This window comes from Canis aureus, chromosome 22 (genome assembly GCF_053574225.1).
Source record: "Canis aureus isolate CA01 chromosome 22, VMU_Caureus_v.1.0, whole genome shotgun sequence".
Classification (NCBI taxonomy): domain Eukaryota; kingdom Metazoa; phylum Chordata; class Mammalia; order Carnivora; family Canidae; genus Canis; species Canis aureus.
The window spans coordinates 45396643-45408211 of record NC_135632.1 but is presented as its reverse complement, the minus strand read 5'-3'; positions in this window follow the sequence as shown (position 1 = coordinate 45408211).

Below are 11569 nucleotides of genomic sequence, written 5' to 3'. Positions count from 1 at the left end.
ATTTTTTCTCACTCGAATCTATGGAAGGGGCCCTCAGTATAACTGATCATAAAATTTCTAGGTGACTATAGGAGTAGCCTGTGTCTTATCCTTCAGTTATGCTAAGCTACTGGTTTAGAGCTGAGGGCAATGGTAGGGAAAGAATGGGAGTGAGTAGGAAAGTAGAGCAGCCACTGGAGAGGGGCAATAAGCACCCCTTTGAAGTTTCATTCCCCAAGAGTTATGTATGTCTCTGTCACCTTGCTAGATTCAGGTTGGGTGGCAGAGGGTAGTTGGCATGCACAGTATGGGCTCATGGGAGAAACCACTGTAGCACAGGAGACCCTTGTATCAGAGAATATGGATCGAAGCCACCAGCTGGGTGACAACAGAAGGGGATAGCCACGTCTCACAGGGAATTGCCAGTACTGGTGGTCCTGCTTGGGATTAGGCTTCTTAGTAGCAAGGGCTCTATCTCAAGACTCTGATATCATGACCTGAGCAGAAATCAAGAGTCAGATGATTAACTGGTGGAGACAGGTGCCCCTAAATTTGAAGTTTTATTTTTCTAATTTTTAAAAATAAAAAAAAACATTTTACTTATTTGAGAAAGGGAGTGAAAGAGAGGGAGAGAGAATCTGAAGTAGGCTCTACAATTAGCACAAAGCCTAATGTAGGACTGGTTCCCACAACTGTAAGATCATGACCTGAGCTGAAACCAAGAGTTGGGTACTTAACTGACTGCGTCACCCAAACACCCCATGAGGTTTTATTTTTTTGAAGATTTTATTTATTTGTTCATGAGAGACACAGAGAGAAGCAGAGACATAGGCAGAGGGAGAAGCAGGTTCCCTGCTGAGAGGGAGCCTGATGTGGGACTGGGTCCTAGGACCCTGGGATCATGCCCTAAGCCAAAGGCAGGAGATGCTCAACCACTGAGCTACCCACACATCCTCTATGAGGTTTTAAATTAACAAGACAAAGTCCTCCTGACAAGAGGAGACTATGGGCAAACTGATTGAAGGGTTATGATTTGTACTGGGATATTATCAGGAAAGGCTACTGTATCGTGGATTATGGTGGTAGAGATTTAGAGAAAATATAAAACCATTTCATGCACACAGACATGCTGAGATGAAACAAACTCTTTTTACTTTTTATGATAGCTGCATACTTTTATATTCTCTGGCTGTCCATAAAGTATAAGCCAGTACCTTTTTTTATAGAATTTAGTCATAGTACTTTCTGATTTTCACTATTGCAAAACTGCTATAAAAATCTTTTTTTTTAAAAATTTTATTTATGTATTTGACAGAGGGAGGGAGAGGAGAAGGAGGGGCAGATTTTATTTATTCATTTATTTGAGAGAGAGAGAGAGAGAGGATCTCAAGCAGACAGTACACAGAGCCTAACGTAGGGCTCAATTCCCCAACCCAGAGATCATGACCTGAGCTGAAACCAAGGGTGAAATGCTTAACAAACTGAGCCACCCAGATGCCCTTAAACTGCCTTGAAAATCATTACATGGACATTTAAAAACCTTATATCCAATTATTTCTTCTGATAAATTCCTGAGGTAACTGCTAGGGAGGATTGGACTTTATGATATAATCAGATTTTTAATATCTGAGGTTCATTTGTGGTGCAGAGAAGAGGTAGAGTGGGGAAGAGGAAGTATATAAAGTGAGATTTAATGTCTAGAGATCCATTTCCAATTTACTAGCAATCAGTAATGTATTAAAATCAGAAAGTAATTTAAAAATACAACTTTATTACTTTTACATATTAATTTAAGTGTAATTTTCCACTATATACCTATGAAGAGATATTTCTATGTTCAATAATAGGCATAATGCACAATAATGCTAGGCATAATATACAATGTACATTCATAATATAGATGCTTTCTGGGTGAATTCATTAGCTGTACAAACTGTTAATGTATTAATAAAATAAGAATATATGAAGTAGATTTCAAAAGAGCCCCTAGAAGCAGGTATTCTCATGCTACGCTATTTGGGCCTACAAACTGGCTCAGCTTATTTTCAGGGCAATTTGATGATATCCATAACAATTAAAACATACACTACTGTTGATAAAGGAATTCACCTTTAGGAATTGTACTATGGAAATACTTACTATGGTCACAGGATCTATATGCCAGAAGGTTCCTAGCCTCAACGTTTCTGAAGTCTCCAGTGTCCACCAGTTAGCAGAGGGAGAGGTTATTTAAATCAATTATAGTTCATCCATATGATGACAATCCATGCAGCCACTAGGAAAATAAATCATATCAATATGGAACATTTCTAACATATTGCTAAATTTTAAAAAGACAAAGCACAACACAATGTATGGGGTAGTCTAAGTGTGTATAGAAAATCCTTTTAGTTGAATATGTACAGAATGTTTCTAGAGGCATGCTGAGAAACTGGTTGCAATGGTTGTCTCTAGGAAGAGCAGGCTTGCAGGAAAGAAGTGGAAGGCTTCTTTTTCACTGTTTTTATGTTTGAAAAAGTTGAAATTAATGAATGAATAATTCAAATACATTTGAACAAACACGTAAGTAAATAGCCACATGCATAAAAGCTTTTATCTGTCATCCTCTTCTGTCCTCTGGTCAATGTCCTGCTTCTGTTACAGCTGATTCTGGGCACTGAAGAGTGAAGATGCAAAGTAAGTAATTTCACTCCAAAGCCTCTTGCCTGGGTGACAAAGGCCTATCTTTACACCACGCTGTCCCTCAAATTCCAGGGCCCCACATTTATCCTGGCTCCTCTTTAGGGATTTGAAACAACATGAGTTCTCTTAATAGAATAAAAGACTCAAAAACACGATTAGGTCATTATTCTTGCTAACTTATTATTAAATTATTGTTTAGTGACTTAAAAATTAGTAAGATTTCCTTTTTGACAATATGGTAGAGTAAATGGTAGATATCTGGGAATCTTTCCTGGTACAAAACCCCTAAAAGTGCTGAATAACATATACAAATGAATAATGGTTTGCTAAGCTGGCAGGAAATAAATATTCAGAGGCCAGAAATAATGAAAAAAAATCTAATCTAGAGGAAAAAGTGAGTGCTGATATCAGCATTCACCCTGAGTCTATCTGGATTTAAGTGGCTCTCACACATGCAGAGGACAGCAAACCAAACCTGGCTGTAGTCAGATTGGAGACCTCAAATCAAGCTAAACCCCTTTGGTGGGTAAACTAGGATAACACCTGCCCACAGAGAGGGATTATAGGAAGTCTTTCCTGTCTCGGCCGCCGTGGCTGTTGGTGGAATGGAAATAAGAAGAGGAAAAAGAGTCCCCTGAGCACACTGAACCATATGTAGCCTGTGCTGTGCTACATGTAACCTTAAAAAAATCCCAGCAGAAATTTAGGTTAAAATAATGGTGACGGAGCAGCACCCTGGGCAACTCACAGGAGCAAACACAAATCATTCATGGAGGAAGGTATTATCCTAAACAAAGATAAATTTCCAAGGAAGCTCACAAGCAAAGATTACAGATTGCACAAGGAAACAAGCCACCATGAGAGAGAACAAGCAGACTGCAGAAGCAAATGTACAGAATACAATTAGAACAATCAGAAACAATATAAAATAAGCTTAATTTTTTAAAGAAATGAAGGAAGATGTGGAAGTACAGTTAAGGAGCAAGACACCATCAAATTGACAAAGTAGTTTTTCAAAGAAGAACCACGAAGAATCTTTTATTGATTGATTGATTGATTGATTGATTGAACTGTTTAAGGTTAAAAGAATGTTATAATGAAAATTACAAATTCAAAGGACTGGTAAAGGGATACTTGGGTGGCTCAGTGGTTGAGCATCTGCCTTTGGCTTAGGTTGTGATCTCGGGGTTCTGGTATTGAGTCCTGCATTGGGCTCCCCACAAGGAGCCTGCTTCTCCCTCTGCCTATGTCTCTGTCTCTCTCTGTGTGTCTCTCATGAATAAATAAAATCCTTAAGAAAAAAAGGACTGGTAACAGATTTACTGAAGAAAAAATGAGTGACCCAGACAACACAGCTAAGGAAATTACTCCAAATGCAGCCTAAAAAGGCAAAGAGATGGCAAATGTGGAGGCTTATGCCCATGAATGGGAGAGCAAGAAGGCCTAAAAAATATAGCAAATAAGAGTTCCTGAAGGAGAGAATACAGATAACTGAAGAGATCACATTCAAAGAGTAACAACTGAGACCTTTCTAGAACTGAGGAAAGATGCCTATCTTCAGAGGCAGGAAGCCTGGTGAATTCTAAGCAGGATAAAAGGACTACTGAGAAATGTACAAAATCCTTTCTTGGCATGATTTATGTATATCTTACTGTAATAACAATAACTAAAAGAGTCATTGTAAACCATCACTTTCTCAGTGGCTTCTTCCAGATCCTCCTATTTAAAATTGCTACTCTTGGGGGCACCTGGGAGGCTCAGTGGTTGAGCTTCTGCCTCTGGCTCAGGTCGTGATCCTGGAATCCTGGGATTGAGTCTTGCACTGGGCCCTCCACAGGGAGCCTGCTTCTCCCTCTGCCTATGTCTCTGCCTCTCCCTCTGTGTCTCTCATGAATAAATAAGTGAAATCTTAAAAAAAAAAAAAAAAGACCCTTGCAATTATAATGGGCCCACCTGGATTATCTAGGATAACTTTTCCATCTCAAGGTCCCGAGTTTAACAAAATCCTGCAAAGTCCCTTTTGCCATGTAAAGTAAGATATTCACAGGTTTTGGGGATTAGGGCAGAGACATTCCTGGGGCCATTATTCTGGCAATCACAGTGTGAATATCCACACATTTTGCTGCCCAGCTATATGTTTGATTTAGGTGCTAGGTGTATAATACTTGGTGATTATGCTATGTTATCTTATAAACTCTGAGGAAAAAAATCTGAATCCAGAAACATACCTGGCCGCAACAGTTTTGGACAAGGATTATGAACTGGCAATGTAGTCAAGTCCTCAGTTTGCACAGTTCTTTGGTAACTGAGATCAAGTCTTAGCCTGCAGTTTCCTAATCTGGTCACTATGTGGTTTAAATGAGACAAAATGTTCAGTAAAATGTTCGGTGCAATGTTAGATGCCTGGCACATGCACCTGCTTTGCAAATGGCCAAGCAGTTTATAGCAGTGCCTGTCCTCCTCATTACCTGCACTCACATCAGCTCTTTTCAAGCCAGTACCCACTCATAGTCATTGCTGTGGGCTCGACCTCCCCTTAGCACCCTGCTGAGGTACATTCTGTGTCCAAAAGGATGAGCACTCAGCAGGATGGGTCCAGGGAGTGTTCCAGAGTCCTGTATGGGTCACTGCAGCAGAAAGGAATCAGCGTTTCCTATCAGAGACCTAGCAGAGAGCTACATTTCAGGAAAAGAGATCTCAGGCAAAGGTATGGCTCAAGATAGTGCCTGAAAATACTCCCTTGTCTTTTCATTTGAAAGAACTATGTGTATTTTTTGTCTTCATCGAAGGTTTTTGTAATGAAAAAATTATTTTCTAAACATAAAGATTCCTGAGTCAATTGGCTTGTAGAAAGAGCCTTAAAAATGACCTAGTATCTAAGCAGCTAGGAAATAATGAATTTATAAGAAAAAAAAGTTGGTTGAGAAAGGAAGGGGAAAAATAGACCAATAAATCTTAAGACTTTTCAAGGCTTAAGAGAAACCAACGTTTCCATTGGGACATTTAATCATTTCAATACATTATTCCTCTGTGCCTGGGGCAGGGAGGGAGTGAGGGCAAACCAGTTCTTTTGCAGTGTTGCGATAAGGATGTTCTCAAGTTTTCTGCAGCTCTGAGAGGAAGTCAAGTTTGCCTTAGAGAAATTGATGGCAGATTGTGGAAAAGGTTAATGATAGGTAAGCTGATAGTGGCTGTTGTTCAATTTGCAACCACCAGAATTAACGGAAAACTTTCACAGATCTGTTCTTGAAGCGAGAGGGTAAAAAGGAAGGAAAAGCAGCCAGTTGTCATTTCACTTAGAAAGTGTGACAAGAGTTTCCGCTTTCCCAAAGGCATATACCCGTGGGGCAAATCTGCATTCTGTATGGCCAGGTTTGAAACATTCTGTTGCCCAATAGTTATCCTACAGACTCATACTTCAGATCAAGTCTCTGTAGGAAAGCTTATTCTGGCAACCAGGAAATTGAGCTCACGCTTGATGTCAGATTATATGAATAACAAATGTTTAGACTTTTACAGTTAGAACATAATGTCCCAAGAAGCCCATCCATAGGTTATTCATTTATTAGTTTCCCTGTTTCATTGACATACCAAGATTACACAGTTGGTCAGGCCTGAGATTTAAATCCTCTCCATGTGAAGCCAAATTCTGTTTTTCCTGTCATATAATGGTGTTAGGAACGTGTTCAGGAACACAATGCAGAATTCTGAATCTCTTGTAGGACCTTGCTTCCCAAACTTGGCTACTTGGTAAATTTTCTGAGAGGTATTTGAAATACAAATTCCTGGGCCTCACCTCTAGACCTGATTTAGTGGTGTTTGTAAACCTGCCTTTTTTTTTTTTTTTAAAGATTTTATTTATTTATTCATGAGAAACACAGAGAGGCAGAGACATAGGCAGAGGGAGAAGCAGGCTCCCTGCAGGGAGCCCGATGCAGGACTCCATCCCAGGACCCAGGGATCACGCCCTGAGCCAAAGGCAGATGCTCAACTCCTAAGCCACCCAGGTGTCCCTGTAAAGCTGCCTTTTTGAGTGGTTGCCTGGGGGTCTGATGTACAGCCAGGTTTGGCAGGCACTGTTTTGTTGATGATAACTGCTACAATTTTCACCTGATGTCACTTTTAAAATTTAGGCTACAGAGGTTGAAATCAGTGTGATTTAGATCACTGGTTTCTAACCTTCTAAAAACTACCTTGAGGCTCAGTTGGTTAAGTGTCTGCCTTTGGCTCAGGTCATGATCTTGGGGTCCCAGGATGAGCCCCTGTCAAGCTCCCTGCTCGGTGGAGAGTCTCCCCCTCCCTCTCCCTACCCAGCTCTTGTGTGTGAGTTCTCTCTCTCTTCTCTCAAATAAACAGAATCTTAAAAACAAAGCAACTACCTTACCTTTCTTCTAAATTGAAATATAATTGACATATGACGTATTAATTTCAGGTATATAACCTAATGATTCGATGTTTGTATGCATCGCAGAATCATCACTACAGTAAGTCTAGTTAACACCTACCCAAGGAAACAGAAAACAAAACAAAACAAACAAACATCTACACAAGGCTACAGAGATTTTTTTGTTGTTGTGATGAGAACTTTGAAGATTTACCCTATTAGCAGCTTTCAAATATACAATACTGAAGCAGGAGAGTGAGGTTCTTATCTCGGAGAATTGAAGAATGAATCTCATGGACAAAGAAGAGTGAGCAAAGCAATAGAATTTCATTAGGCAAGGAAACAGGAAAAGCTCTCAGGAGAGAGAGGCTCTGGTCCCAAATGGGTTGCCAATGTGGGCCTCCACTGACAGTCTCTTATTTAGAACTGACCAGGAAGCTTGTGGCCTTATCATTCTTGTGACATCTTGGTTTGAGTAAGGACTGGTGATAATATCTTTAATGGCTTACTTCTTTGGGGTCTGATCATTCTTTGTTGGTCACAAAGTGATGCCATAAAAAGATCCCATCTCTGAGACCCAGGGCAGAGTGGTCTGGTTTCTTCTCTTATTTCTAGTTTCCTTATGGCTCAGCATTTTTCGGATTTTTGATGAGGCTGGTCACATAGCTCCCATGCGAACCTAGTCACATAGTCTACCTACCTCTCCCTACCTAGCTCCACCTGTCCCTTCCTCAATACAGCACTAGGAACTATAGTCACCATGCTGTGCATTACATCCCCAGGACTTATTTTATAAGTGGAAGTTTAAACTACCTTCCCTTTTAAGAATTTGTTGAAATCTGTGGATCTTTCCCTAAGAACCACACATATCAACACACACTTCCACACACCCATACATACCCTTCTGCATACAATTTAAGGGAGTGTATTAGTTTTCTAATGCTGCTATAACATATAACCACAAACTCAGTGGCTTAAAACAACGCAATTACTATCTTACAGTTCTAAGATCAGAAATCTGACACAGGTCTCATCAGACTACCTTTGGGGTGGTGCTAGACTGCATTTCTTTCTGGATGCTCTGGGGGAACAATCCATTTTCACCTTTTCCAGCTTCCAACCTGTGTTCCTTGGTTCATGCATCCCTGCCTCCGTCTTCAAAGCCAGTAGTTTAGCATCTCCCTGCCCCTGCTTGCATGGTCACATCTTTTTATCTGACTGCAATGAAAGGTTCTCTACTTATAAGGGTTCAAATGATTAGATTAGGCCCTCGCAGATAATCCAGGAAAATCTTGCTATCTCAAGTCCTTACCTGTCAGCATATTTGCAAAGTCCCTTTACTATGTAAGGTAACATATTCACAGCTTCCAGGGATAGAGATTTGGACATATCTGGGTGGAGGGCATTATTCTGCCAACCACAGGGGTCTCAGAACCTCTGAAGCTACTGATAGAATTGTGTGAACCCTAAGTTAGGAGCTTCTGCTCTAGGAACTGTTCAGTTGGGTGTTCAGTTAGCTACAAATAACCAAATCCTCAAAAGTTGTGGCTCCCATGAATTTGTGTTAAATTTTCTTATATAATAAGAAGTCCTGAAGAAGGCAGCCTAGGTTAAGGGTGGCAGCTGCAGGATGCTGGAACTGAGGTCTCTGCAATCTCCTGGCCTTTACTCTGAGGTAGCTCTCAAGATGGGCTTTATTTCCAGCCTGGACCTCTGTCTGTAGTGCAGGCAAGACAGGGAAGGACACAGGGCAAAAGTCACAGGCCATCAGAGTCAGCACACCTTTAAAAAAACCTTTCCAGAAGCCCCACCTGCCACAATGTACATTTGTATCACATTGGCCAGACACTGTTAGTGTGGCCTCCCCTTCTGCAAGGAAGACTGGGATATATAGTTTCATTTACTATATACTTATTTTACTTATTTTTTTAAGAGAGATACATTAATGCTGCAGTAATTTCAAGCTCTCTAAATTAGGAAAATGGGAAGTATAGATACTGGGAAGTTACTAGCCATCAGTGGAAACTTGGGTTTTGTTTCCTAAAAGTAGAATGGACCATTTCTTACTCCATAACCAAAACTCAGAGAAAGTTAAAACTCTCCTTCAGAGTGTCTTCCAAAAGGCTTTATCTTCTTTTTTTTTCTAATTAAATTAAATTTATTTATCTTGGAGAGAGAGAGTGAGGGTGGAGGGAGGGGCAGAGGGAGAGAGAGAGTGAGAGAAGCAGACTCCCCAAAGCATCGAGCCCCGTGCAGGGCTGGAGGTGGTGTGTGTGTGTGTGTGTGTGTGTGTGTGTGTGTGTAATTGGGGGTGGTGATAGGTGGGGATGGGATGGGGGGGTGTGGGAGGGCTCAATCTTACAACCCTGAGATCACCACCCTGAGATCATGACCTGAGCTGAAATCAAGTCAATGGTCAACCAGTTGAGCCACCCAGATGCCCCAAAGGCTTTATCATTTTATTCATCTTGCTTTTCCTCAAGCAGTTCATTTTTTTCAACAATGTTTAAGCATCTACCTATGTCTGGCACTGAGCTGGGCCTTGGGGATACAAAGAGAATTAAGATATTCTTCTTTTTTCAAGATTTGATTTATTTATTTGAGACAGCAGAATGAGAAAAAGAACATGAGTGGGGGTGGAGGGGCAGAAAAAGAAGGACAAGCAGACTCCCCACTGAGCAGGGAACCTGATGCAGGGCTCAATCCCAGGACCCTGGAATCATGACCTGAGCTGAAGGCAGATGCTTAACTGACTGAACCACCCTAGGCACCCCAAGATACTTTTTTTTTTTCTGTAGAGAATCTTGCAGTCTAGAAGGAACAGAGAGCCAAAAAGAAAAAGATTATAATATTGTAAGTGTTGAGATACAGGCATGTGAACACTGCTGTGGGAGCTCACCGGAGAAAGGGGCAGAGAAAGAGTCACATAAAGAGTGAGGCAAGAACTGAACCAGAATATTAGGATGGGTGGGACTTTGCCAGTTGGATAAGAGGGTGGAACATTTCAGGAAGAAGGAACAGCTTTGGAGAATGCACAGATGTCTGAAAACCCCTGTTGGATGCATTTACGGAACAGACAGATGTTGAGTGTCAGTGATTTGGAGGGTTCCTGGCAGTGAGGCAGAAAAGGGGCACAAATGGGGCTGGAAACAAGGGTAGGGACACCCACCCTACTTCAGTCTTGCTATGGAGCATTGGCTCCAACCTGTGGGAAGGGGGAGGCAACAGAAGTTTTCAAACCATTATCTTATCTCTGTTGTAGGGGGGAAAGGTAAAAAAGAAGAGAGCACATATAGAGAAACCATAATAGTGTAGTCACACTTCATTGACAATAAAAGAGCCAATTCAGTATGAATCATATATCTGTATCTAAAAACAAGCCCTAAATTATAGAGGAAAAACCCAACAGAACTAAATTAGAAAATTCATCATCATAGATAGAGATTTTAATATATCTCATCAAGTCACTCATAGAATAAGCAAAGAAATATCAATAGGGATATATAAATTTTGATCTACATGATTTTACAAAATTGACCTGACATACATAGAACAAAAGTTCCAACAATGTGTTCTACATTCTTTTTTTTTGTTTTAAGACTTTATTTTTAACTAATCTCCATACCCAATGTGGGGCTGGAACTCACAACTCCAAGGTCAAGTCACACACTCAACTGGCTGAGCCAGTCAGATGTCCCTACATTTTTTTCAAGTGCCCATGAAACATTCACTAAATTGACCGTATGCTGGGTCATAAAGTATATCTTGATGAATTTCAAAGAATTGAAAACATACAAAGTATGTTTTACAACCATAATGGAATTAAGAAATCAGTAACAAGGAGTCTCTGGGTGGCTCAGTTGGTTAAGTCTCAGACTCATGATTTCAGTTCAGGTCATGGTCTCAGGGTTGTGGGATGGAGCCTCTAGTGGGGCTCCTTACTCAGTGGGGAGTCTGCTTGAGATTCTCTCCCTCTCCCTCTGCCCGCCCCCCCACCACAGGCACTCTTTCTTAAAATAAATACTTCTTTTTAAAAAAATAAAAAGAAATTAGTAAAAAAAAAAAAAAAACTCCCCAAACTTGAAAGTTAAAGAATACATTTCTATATATTCCATGGACCAAGGAGAACTCAACAACAATTAGAAAATATTTTAGGAAAAACCAACTGAGTGGCTCAGTTGGTTAAGGGACCTACTCTTGATTTTGGCTCAGGTCACGATCTCACTGTTGTGAGATCAAGCCCTGCATTGGGCTCTGTGCTGGGCACGAAGCCTGCTTAAGATTCTCTCTCTCTCAAATAAATAAATACATACATACATAGATATTTTGAACTGATCGATAATGACAATACAATATATTGGCAGAACTTATAGGATGCAGGTCAGATAGTACCTAGAGGGAAATTTGTGTGTGTGTGTGTATAGAAATTTATATATATTATATATATCATATATATTTAAATATTATAAAATGTATATATTAGAAAAGAATTAGAAAAATAGTAAGGCTAAAAATCTGAGTATC